The 12,066-nt window shown below is 46.3% G+C and overlaps 1 protein-coding gene across 3 annotated transcripts in view; it reads right to left on the reverse strand.

Annotated features, from left to right (window-relative positions):
• Positions 1-11,537, reverse strand: part of LOC144772725 (phosphatidylinositol 3,4,5-trisphosphate 3-phosphatase TPTE2-like) — a 298,439-nt gene extending 286,902 nt beyond the window's left edge. For 2 of the 3 annotated variants that reach the window (XM_078657252.1, XM_078657251.1), the window contains exon 1: positions 11,213-11,537. The gene's annotated coding sequence lies outside the window, so the exon portion shown is untranslated. The remainder of the gene's footprint in view (positions 1-11,212) is intronic. The other variant, XM_078657254.1, reaches the window with a different exon arrangement.
• Between the last annotated feature and the right edge of the window lie 529 nt (positions 11,538-12,066).

Below are 12,066 nucleotides of genomic sequence, written 5' to 3' on the forward strand. Positions count from 1 at the left end.
TGCTTCTATATTTAAAAGAAATTCTTCCAGTTCGTTTATATACAGGTTAAAGAGGAATGGGGCCAAGATGCAGCCTTGTCGAACTCCCCGATTTATTCTAAATTCGTCCGTTACTTTAAGGTCTTGAGTGTAACGGACGTTAGCTTTAGTATCCGAGTGCAAGTCGGCTAGGAAGTTGACAAGGTTCCTATAGGAGTCTTCCGGTGTATATTTCTTGCTTACTGCAGAAACTCAAAGAGCTTGATGGTTTTGAGCCACTCATAGCATTTTCACTTTTGGTATGTGATTGGTCCCTCTTGCTTGTTTGAGCTAGTTGAGCGTGCAACCATGGTGAGAAACAGATAACAGTGGAGCTCTATGTCCTTATATGCAGAAATATATAAGAATTGCATGACTTTGGCAGTGGTGCACTTGGATATTCCATAAAAGAAACAGGAGATGCTTGGCCAAAATGGCTGATAGTGGTATCTGAAGAGTAGGGCAGAGGGTGCCCATGCCCCAGCTCTATTTGGACTGCCCTCCTTTGTACCACACCACCACAGCTGCAGAATGAATCAGGAGGCGACACCCAAAAAACAGATAGATACTGCACCTTGCTACATCCATTAATTTGTGCAACAACCTTTTATTGCACAGCAGTGTTTTCTTAAAAAGTTTAAATCTGACTTTATATGTATGTTTGTACATACCTATATCTAAAGATATCTTTAGATATATGCACGCATCCATAAAACGCCAGATTTAAACATTTTAGGGAAATACATAAATGTGTGTGTGTCTGTAAATTGTTTCCAAAGAACAACCTCAATAAACTCCAACTTCACACGAGGCAAGGAAACAGCGGCACAGCCAGGTAAACAGTTCCTTGTACTTTTTTTGTTTAATTATCACCATCGGATGCGGACATGAGACCAACGCGTTTCCGACGTAGCCTTCACAGGGTCATATATACACACACAAATATTTTAAAAAAAACCTTTGTAGGTGGCCCCACCAGTTTTTATTTGTGACTCAATGTATGCCTTTCCCCAAAATGATGCCTAACACTGTTTACACAAGAAAGACTAAGAGATTCGAACCCTGGTCCCTCTGAAGAGAAAACGTGAAACCCTCATCTACTGGTCCTCACAACAGAATGAGGTATCTAGATAATGCAGGCACCTGGTGGATCTGAAGGAAAACAAGCACTGGCAAAGCATATTGGCCTGGTGATGACTGCCAGTCTTCTAGTTTTCTCTTGTCATGGATTTTGTAATACTTTTTCTGTTTGTTTGTTTGTTTTTTAGGAGCTGCTGAGCCCACACCAATATAACAAAAATATGAATAAAGATTGGCTAAGAGCAAAATTTGGTACTTGACATCCCAAGTTTGCCATACTAGTATCTGGTACTGAAGGGAACTACTTTGTATGGTTGTGCTCTGCGTGAAACAACAGAATGCCATCTCTCACAGTGAAGTTAGCCAAGGGTTGAAGTACTATCCCATTGCCCTGTACTGTATGCTGTTTGCAGAAGAAAAATATTACTAACACCAGAACAGTACACTGGATAAAGAGCGCTGGCTGAAAGCCCCTATAAGTATGTGCAAAATGTACATGTTCTTGCCTAACGTCAGACCAAAAGCCTATACCACATGGAAAAACCAAGGGCTCACAGCACTAATCGAGTAAACATGATAAAAGCACGCGTCAGTCGTGGTAGGATTTTCTTATTTTTTTGTAGCAAGGAGTGCAACATTGTTGCTGTATATATTTCTCGCCAGAGGTCACTGGCTCTTGGTAGCAGGGACTGAAATGAGAGCCAAGGATTTATCCAAGATGTACTTTAACCCTTTGGGTGCTGGTGACGGAACCACTCCGTCACCAGCCAGAGACGGGCTGTGCTAATGACGGAGTGGTTCCATCACGGCCCCGCCACCACGCCTGCATGGCAGTGATTTCGCGCCTGCGCTGAGCGTTCTATTGAGCGGGCCGGCCGTGACGGAACCACTCCATCACAAGCACAGCGCGCCCGAGGCTCGCGACGGAGTGGTTCCGTCACGAGCTTGGTGGCGCCGCGCGCCCCCACCTCCCTAGCGCTGCGGCGGGGATTAAGAATGGTTTAGGTTGCCCTGATAGGGTAAGAGAGGTGAGCTGGGCACAGGTGCGGGTGTTGCAGATTCACTCCAAACCCTGCTCTATGGTACATGTAGTGGCGGCTCCACCACTAAAGTGGAGAAGTGTCGCCCCACTGCTTCAGCTGTAAGCTGAATACGAAAAATAATATGATGATTAGGTTTGGTATTATCCTTTTGTTTTTTTGTCTTCAGCTTGCAGCTGAAGGCAGGAAGGCGGGCTGGGCTCCCTGCGTCACAGGGGAAGGAGTAGTGCCAGCACCTAATGTTCACATAACGCTTTGGCCAGCCGTCTTGTATTATAGCCTGGGTGGAGAACATGCACAGCCTGTCAGGCCCTATCTGAGCGGCAAACCACCGCGCTCAGACCAATCTCAATGCTGCTATGCCAGCGTTGTGATTGGTCAGGGGATTCTGGGAGGCTGTGTGCTTCCTGCTGAGAGCAGGACGGAGAAAGAAGAGGAGGTGGCCGGCGGTAAGTGCTATTTTTTTTTATTGTTCCCCTGATGTGCCCCGTTCCCCCTGCCACACCACCCCTGGTAAGTAGCAGCCGCTACTTGGTACATCTGCAGCCATGATTATATACGTCCAGGTGCCCAAGATACTGCGAAAGGAAGACTCAGGGGCATATTATCAAGCAGGGCGATAGGCTATTATCACCGCTTTAGTGGCCGTTTTCTGCCGCTAAGCGGCGATAATTCTATCGCCCTATTAGCAAGCTGTCGCTAACTGATGTTAGCGACAGCTTTTAGGTGATAGCAAGCGGTTTGAGGCCTGCTTTGCATGTCAACGATGTTTATCGCTAATTACATACAAAGTGGGAGTACCCAACCAGTTAGCGACTGAATGCAGTCGCTAACGTCGCTATCGCCTATTAGCAAGGCAGGCGTATCGATGGAAATATTTGCGCTAAGCGCGAATATCTCCAAATACTAACACCTTCCCAGACCAGTTCTTAGCCATGTTATCCAAGGGAGGTGGATAACATGGCTAAGAGCATTTCATCGCTAATGCGTGAATATCGCTGTATTCTCAGCGATATTCACGCATTTCGCCGCTATCGCTGGATATTTTAGCACAATGGAGAAAAACTTTGCTAATAGCATGTTTTCTCCGCTAACATATCCAGCGATAGGCAGCAATAAAAAAAAATGCGCTAAGCACATTTTGCGATAAATATCGCTATTCCTTGGTAATTTGCCCCTGAATTCCTCAGAGAACGCAAATTATTTGTAATTGTAACTCATGAGGATCATAGCAGTTAGGTCCAGATTATAGCGGGCTCATTAAACATCCCTCTGTGGTGCCTATTTGATGCCAAGGGCAGATGGCCACGTAGACAAGCCAGTGCCTCCTGTACTACCATGAGCCATTTAATGAAGGGGCCCTGGCATATTAGGCCAACAGACTAAACGCAAGTAGGGTCGGCCTTTACCTATCATCTAGTGCGTTCTGGGTACAGATATATACATTTTAGCCTATGGAATGTCTCTCAATCTTTCTATGCTTTAGAAATCCAGTGTTGCTTGGACAGGCATTATTTACTCCAACACATCAAGAATATATTACAGTCTTCATTCCAGAATGGAATTTCTGCCTCAAACATCTTAAATTGGCGCTTTAAAAGTCAGACCCCCGGCTCGACAGGAAAGGCTGAGGAGTTCTGGCTTGCCCTTAGTAAGGTCACATACCGCTTGTTTCTCATGGGGAGCATACTTACCTCTAGTTTGCCCTTAGTGAGGTTACATACTAGTGGTTTGCTCTTGGTGAGGTCCCACACCTCTGGTTTCACATGGAGGATACTTACCTCTAATTTGACCTGGTGAGGTTACATACCAGTGGTTTGCCCTTGGTGTGGATATGTACCTCTGGTTTCTCATGGGGAGGATACATGTTTGTAGTTTGCCCTTGGTGAGGTTACATTCAGGTGGTTTGTCCTTGGTGTGGTTGTGCATCTCTTGTTTCCCATGGGTGAGGTTATGTGCTTTTTAACATTGCCTTAGTGAGATTATATATTTCTGATTTGTCCATGAGGAGACTACATTCCTCTAGTTTCCCCTTAGTTATGTTACATACCCCTAAATTGCCCTTGGTGAGGTTATATACCTTTCATTTGTCATGAACGACCTTACATATATCTAGTTACCCTTTGGTGAGGTTATGTACCTCTGGTCTATCCTTGGTGAGGTTACAAAACTTGGGTTTGCCATGATGAGGTTACATATCTCTGGTTTCTCATTGGTCAGGGGCAAAACAATCCGGTGCAGGACACAGTCAGGTAAACAGTAGACTTGCCCATCCACAGAATACTAAAGCTTTCCTCAACATAGAATGGGATTAGCATTTGTTTCTTTTCCGGCTTCAGTGAGGCCATGCCTCCAACAGTGATGTTCGAACATATCTTTCTAAAGTAAATCTGCAGGGCCCACATGCAGAAGGGATGGTGTGATAAGCTGTAAACTGTCCTCTGTGTTGCACATGTGGTATCTAACCTGAGCCCTGATAGTGAAGAAAAATACTACTCCTATATTCTCTCTCTATACACCTCTCCGCATCGCTCTTCTCCCCCTTTATCAAAGCACCCTCTCTCTATCTATTACCCCCTTTTTAGGTTGAAGCCTACCAGACAGCGTACTTGTATGGTTTGCTAAAGAATCTTGGGGACATTCAGAAAGCTTATCTAGGAATGCATTACATCCATTACTTACCGATGGCTTTGTGGTTGGTAACTCACATTTTCTGGCTTTCTATTTGCTGGAATTATTTGCTTTAGGCTGTCAGCTTGAGTGTGTCCCTCCTGTAGCCCAAACCTTGTTTACTGTATTCTTCCACAAACTCGCTTTCTGTAAACAGGCCTTTAAATCTTGTTCTTATCTTGCTGCATTTGCTGTGCATTCAAAGACAGAGTTTAAATATCAGGCGCTCTCTTCCAGGGAGCTTGGTGTTTATTTTTCTTTCTCCGACTTCAAAGTGGGAGAAATTATGTGACAATCCTGCTGAGTACCCATGTAAGAGTAGAGGGGGTAGGGTGTTTTTTTCTAGCACACAACAAAAAAAGTACTGTGCTGATGTTTCAGAATTAGAATTAGTACAAATGAAGCACTTTTTTTTAGTAATTCTGAAGTGCAGTGGAAACAAATATTTGAACATGATCAAAACATATCAATATACTCTGTGATGACATTTGCACACAGTAAAACCATATTTTGGTGCTAGTGTAACGGTCCTGTCAGTTTAAAATGTGATCCCTGTAATTGTAGTCTGCTCCCACACCATGCATATTCTACACTACACCACTCAACTCCACTCCATGCCCTTCCACTCTATGCCACACCCATCCATTCTACGGTGCTCTACTCTACGACATGCCACTCCACTCTAGGACACTCTGCAACACACCACTCAACTCCGCTCCACAAGACTCCAATCTATGCCTCTCACTCCACTACACAACCACCATTCCACTCTACGACCCTCCACTCCACTTATCCCACTCCACTCTACTCCACTCCAACTTACCCCACTCCACTTCAACCTACCTCACTTCAATCTACCCAACTCTAACCCAATCTACCCTACTCCACTCTAATCCACTCCACTACGATCCAATCTACCCCACTCCACTACAATCTATCCCACTCCATTGTACCACAATCTACCCCAACCCACTCTACCCCACTCCACTCTATGCCACTCCACTGAATCTAACCTAATCAACACCACCTACTATAATTTACACCACTCCCCCAAAATCTACCACACTTCCCTCAATACTACCCAACTCTGCTCCAAACTACCCCAATCTACCCCACTTCTCTTCAATTCACTCCAATATACCCCAATCCACCCCACTCTTACCTATCACAACACACTCCACTCCAATCTGCATGACTCCACCCCAATCATCCCCACTCCAATCTGCCCCAGTTGGATTTACCACACTCCATTCCAAACTCCATTGCAATCTATCCAACTTCCCTCCACTCTAATCTACCTCACTGTACTCCAATCTAACCCACTCCACCCCCAATCTACCCTACTCCAATCTGCCCCGCCCCAATTTAACTCACTCCAACCACCCTCTCTACTCCACTCCACTCTACCCCACTCCGCTTCCAATCTAACCCACTTTACTTCAATCTGCCCGACTCCACTCCAATTGATCCCACTCCACTCAACTTCAATCTACCCGAGTCCAATTTAAACCACTCCATTCCAATTTACCCCACACCACACCAAACTCCACCGCAATCTATTCAACACCTCTCCACTCTAATCTACCCCACTCCACTGCAACCCACTCCACCACAATATAACTCACTCCAATCCATCACAATCTACCCCACTCCACTCAAATTTACCACACTCTCATCCACTCAATATACCCCACTCCAATCTATCCCACTCCACTTTACCCAAATCTACCATACTCCACTTCACTCCAATCTACCACTCGCCAATCTACCAAACTCCACTCAAATCTACTCCTCTCTACTCCAATTTAACCCACTGCACCCCACTCCAATCTACCTGACTCCAATGTACCCCTCCCCAATGTACCCCTCCCCAGTCTACCCCATCTACTCCACTCCAATCTACCCCTCTCCAAATCTACCCTTTGTCATCCCACTCCACCCCACTGCAATCTACCCCACCCTAATTTACCCCACTCCAAACCACCTCACTCCACTCTACCCCACTCCACTCTACCCCACTCCACTCCAATCTCCACTGCAATCTATCCAACTCCTCTTCACTCGAATCTACCCCACTCCACTCAAATCTACTCCACTCCACCACAATCTACTACTCTAATCTACAGCAATCTACTGCACTCCAATTTACCACACTCCAATCCACCCCACTTTATCCCTAGCTACCCCACTCCATTTCACTACAATCTACTCCATTCCAATCAACATCACTCCACTCAAATCTACCCTACTCTACTACAATCTAACCTATTCCACCCCACTCCAATCTACCCCACTCCAATGTACTTCTCCCCAATCTACCCCTCCCCAATCTATCCCACTTCACCCCACTCCATCCCACCCCCTTCTAAACTACCCCACTCCAATCATCCCTCTTCAATCTACCCCACTCCAATCTATCCCACTCCATTACAATCGACTCTACTCTAATCCACGCAATCTACCCCACTCCACCCTAATACCCCCACTATACTCCATTCCAATCTACCCCACTCCACTCTTCTCCAATGTGCATTCCAATCTACCCCACTACATTTCACCCAAATCTACCCTCCTCCAGTCCACCCACTCCACTCCACCCATTCCACTCTACCCAGTCTACCACATTCTATTCCAATCTACCCAACTTACCCCACTCCACTACATTCCAGTCTACCACATACCACTCAAATCTACCCAACTCCAGTCCAATCTAACCCACTCCAATCCACCCTAATCAACCCCACTTACCTTACCGTACTCCTCCTCAATCTACCCTACTACAATCTACCCCATGCAATCCGCCTGGCTCCAATCTACCCCATTCCAATCTATTCCAAGCCAATCTACCCCACTCTAACCCAATCTACCCCCACTCCAATCTACCCCACCAGATCCCAATCTACCCTATTTATTTATTTATTTATTTATTTTGAAAGTTTTATAGAGCGCGAACCAGACCCTTGCGGATATCAGAGCGCTTTACAGGCAGTGAAGCAAAAATATATATCAAAATACAAAACGAGTCAAAACCAATATATGCGTAAGTACTGTGCAAACATACATCAAGCAAATGAGGTAGATCAAATATGAATAACACATTGTGCAAAATAAAACAAAGAGAGAGGTGCAGGCCGAGAGAGCATCTGTGAAAGAGGGTTGTCTGTTTGCACCCATAAAAGTCATGTTATCTTTAGGTGATGATCATGTGACTTTTTCATGAGAATCGCCTTTACTTCCTTTTTGAACAATGAAGTAGATGTGATAAGTCTGGTTTCAGGGTGTAGTGTGTTCCAGATCCTAGGAGCCATCCCTGAGAAGGAGCGTTTATAAATTTTCAACTTATTAAATCTGTGTGGTTTCAGTAATAAGTTTTCTGCACTTCTTGTGGATCACCACTCTATCTAACTCCACTTCAAGCTACTGCACTCCAATCTATCCCACTCCACCACAATCTACTCCAATCCACACCACTCCAAACTACCCTGCTCCTGTCTATCTCACTCCAATCTACCCCACTCCACTCCAATCTACCCTAACAAAATCCACCCAATCTACCCAACTCCAATCTACCCCACTCCAATCGACTCCTCCCCAGTCTTCCCCACTCCAATATACCCCTCTCCACCCCACTCCAATCTACCCCATTCTACACTACCCCAATATACTGCACTCCACTTTTTCCCAATCTACCCCACTCCACTCCAATCTACCCGAATATATTGAACTCCACTCTACTCTGGTCTCCCCCACTCAAATCTACCCAACTCCAATTTACCCAATGCCAATCTACCCCACTACAGTCCATCCCTACCCCATTCCAATATATCCCACTCCCCCAATCTACTCCACTCCACTCCAATCTACCCCAATTCAATCTACCCCTCTCCAATCGACTGCACTCTAATCTGCAGCAATTTACCCCAATCTTCCCCACTCAAATCTCCCCCACCACATCCCAATCTATCCCACACCACTCCAATCCACCCCATTATACCACACTCCACTCTACCCAAATCTATCACACTCATATCTACCACACTCTATCAAATCTATCCTATTTCACCCCCATCCGCCCCAATCTACCCCACTGTACCCCACTCCAATCGACCCCACTCCAGCCCACTCCAATCTACCCCCTCCAAACACCCCCACTCCAATCATCCCTTTTCAATCTACCCCACTCCATTTCAATGTACCCTACTCTAATCAGCCCAATCTCTCCCGCTTCACCCTAATCTAACCCTCTACACTGCATTTCAACCTATCCCACTCTTCCCCCAATCTATCTCACTCCACTCCAATCTGGAATCCACTCCAGTCTATCCAACTCCACTCCAATCTACCCCACTCCACTTTACCCCAATCTACCCCACTCCAATCTACACATCCCCACTCTATGCTACTAACTTTGAGCCATGTTGAACAGCAGCCGCACTGGTGTACAACAAAACTAAAAAAAAATTGCTAAAGCCAACACCGCGAGCATATGAGAGCCAAAGCTTGTTTCTGTAAATTGCTATCTCACCCTTTCTCTCGTTCCTTTATCTAGCTCTCGGTGTATTTGAGTATTCAACCAGCCACTGGGATAAGTGAACCTTTAAAAATGGTGCTCAGCAAACACGAATTTATGACCTATTCCTAAACAGAGCAAGGGCAAGAGGGCAGCCTTTGGGACTCAGTGACACTTACCTGTGTTTATTGAAGGCCAAGCCCAAAGTGGACTTCAAACCAACTAAAAACATTCGCCTGCAAAAACTTGTCCCTTCCAGTGCTAGGAAGTTATCCGAAATCTCTGCTCTGTTAGAGATGAGCAAAGCAAACCCTGGCACAAGCCATACTGGGGTTTCTGGGCTCTGGTCTGTCAGGAGTAAAATCTGCGATCTGGAGGGAGCCATTAGATAGCCATAGCAGACACATTAACCATCTGAGCTATCACAGGAGCGGGACTGAGAGTTACAAGACATTGAAGAGAAGTACCGCTACAGAAGCTTCAGCCAGAGTGCAACCAGAAGGATTAACTAGCTCTCAGTGGCCCTCCTTAACTTTTATCTGGGACTCGCAGGTCAGAAGGCCGAGCTGATAAATAACACAGCAAGAAAGAAGAAACAATGGCAGTGCTTCCGGGTGGGGTAAGTGGGATGACCCAGTAAACAAACGTGATTAGAGACCGAGAAATGCTAACATTTGCAAAGCAAGTAAAACGTATGTGCCAGGAAAATTGGATAAGGGCGAAACAAGGAAGAAAAAGCACTTAACAAAAGAAAGATAGAAAGAAAAGAAAAGAAATGAAAAAAAGAAAAGAAAAGAAAAAGGGAAAGGGAAAGGAAGAATGGAACAAGGAATGAAGGGAACTCTATTCCAAAGCAATTCTGGCGGACCTCTCTAGAAAGGGTCCAGAACGCGCAAAGCGGAGTTTTAATTTAGACAGCCTAGGGAAATTCACTCATGATTCAATCTAGTTTAGCATAGGAGAAACCAGGAAAAAAAACACTTGAGCGTATACTAAAAGCGATTCTAGGAAAGTGCCCAAAAATAAAGGGGCCGAGCACTTTAGAACCCAAAACACATGGGGGACTTCAGGGAAAGGAAAGGCGGAGAGAGGAAACGGCAGAGGGTGGATTAAGAGACACGCTTCAGAGCCATTCGATAGAAGCACTGCCCCAGCTGCCGTCCCGCACAGCCAGGCCACATAAACACACGGGTTTCTTCTTAACTGCTGCAGGACTATCTTCTAAGTAACGTGGTCACTCGCGTCTCGCTTTAGCATAAAAAATCAAAGTGTCCCTCTGTTGAGATTTTCTCTCGCTTGGAGGGGCGTGTCATGGTTTCTTGTAAGTAAAGAATCCGGAATCCCAAGAGAACACTTCGCTTTTTCTGCCCACTGGAGCGCGACTAACATAGCAGTAAGTGTTTGTGTATAATTCTCACTTCCAACCATTTAGTCTTTTCAAACCATAACATGAAGGCATTACTGTAGTCTCGTTTAGAGGAACCCGCGGAAGGATACGAGGCTGGACTGACATTGCCGGGACTCGAATTGTGGGTTGCAGCAATGCAGCAGATGCCAGGAGCCCGTGCAACTCGCTGAGCCATCTTCCCGGTGTGACTCATTTTCCGACGGGAAGGGATACCCCACAAGGCAGTTTATAGTCAGGATATTCCAATATGATGTAAGACGGTCTGTATGGCGAAAAGTTTAATACAACATCCCTCTCAGATGCCTGTCAAAGTGCAAAACGAGGAAGGTACCCTTAAACAGGGACGCGGGTCGCGCCCGTCCCTAATTTGGTCACAAGTTCGATGTTTTCTCAGTTAAATGCAGTGTTCTGATGTCCTGCATCGCCCACTCTTCCCGCGACCCCCCGCAGCCCTTTTTACAGCCCCATTAAGGCAGACGCCCTCACCTGGCTGCCCCTCTCTTCTAGCCGGATTCGCCTCCCGTCAGGTGAGGACCCCGGGCAGCCCGTATCCCGCTCGGCTGCTTGTCTTCTCCCGGCTCCGCTCCCTCGCTCCTGGCGCTGCGGACTCAGCGCTTTCCCAGCACTTCCTGCAGAGCACGACGCCGCACTCTGGTGAACTTTTCCTCCAGGATGAGCCCAGGGTTCCGGTTGCTGCCTGAGGACCGACCCTTCTCCCCACTCCTGCCACGAGCGGGGGGAGGTGGCTGCAACTCCCGGGCCCGAGCTCCAGTGGATGCGTCTGCTGTCCACTGCCTGCCCCGCTCCGCTGAGCAATCTGGAATTGGTGAATGTTTGTTGACAGTAAAGGCTGCCCGTGCTCAACCAGTCTGAAGGTGTCTCTTCTGGCGAGCATCGCAGGGAGCCAGCAGCACACCACCCAGAAACAACAGCACAGAAAGTTCTGTTCTGACAAAATAAACACTCCTGCCATGTCAAGTAGCTATAGTACATGCCACAGCCCAGGATTTAAGACAACACCAAATAAAACGAATACAATCTTTTTAAGGATCTCACAAACTTGGATTTTTAAACGTTCTAGTTCTTTTTGTTTTTTCTTTTGTGTTTTTTACCCCCAATATCCCGAGGGTCTGCAAAGCCATCTCGACTTGTTCGCCGTAAACCAAAGTGTTTTTTGACAAATCACCATGTCGGGGTGCACGCGCTCGCCCTTCAGATCATCACAATCGAAGGATCTGCTTTCGTGGCATTTCAAGTGTGCCTCATTCTGATAGTCGTCTGCAGCACAAAATAAACGGGCAAAACTCGGTTTTACAAATTTAAAGCGCTTGGGTAGTCCA

The sequence above is a fragment of the Lissotriton helveticus genome, chromosome 8 (assembly GCF_964261635.1).
Source record: "Lissotriton helveticus chromosome 8, aLisHel1.1, whole genome shotgun sequence".
NCBI lineage: Eukaryota > Metazoa > Chordata > Amphibia > Caudata > Salamandridae > Lissotriton > Lissotriton helveticus.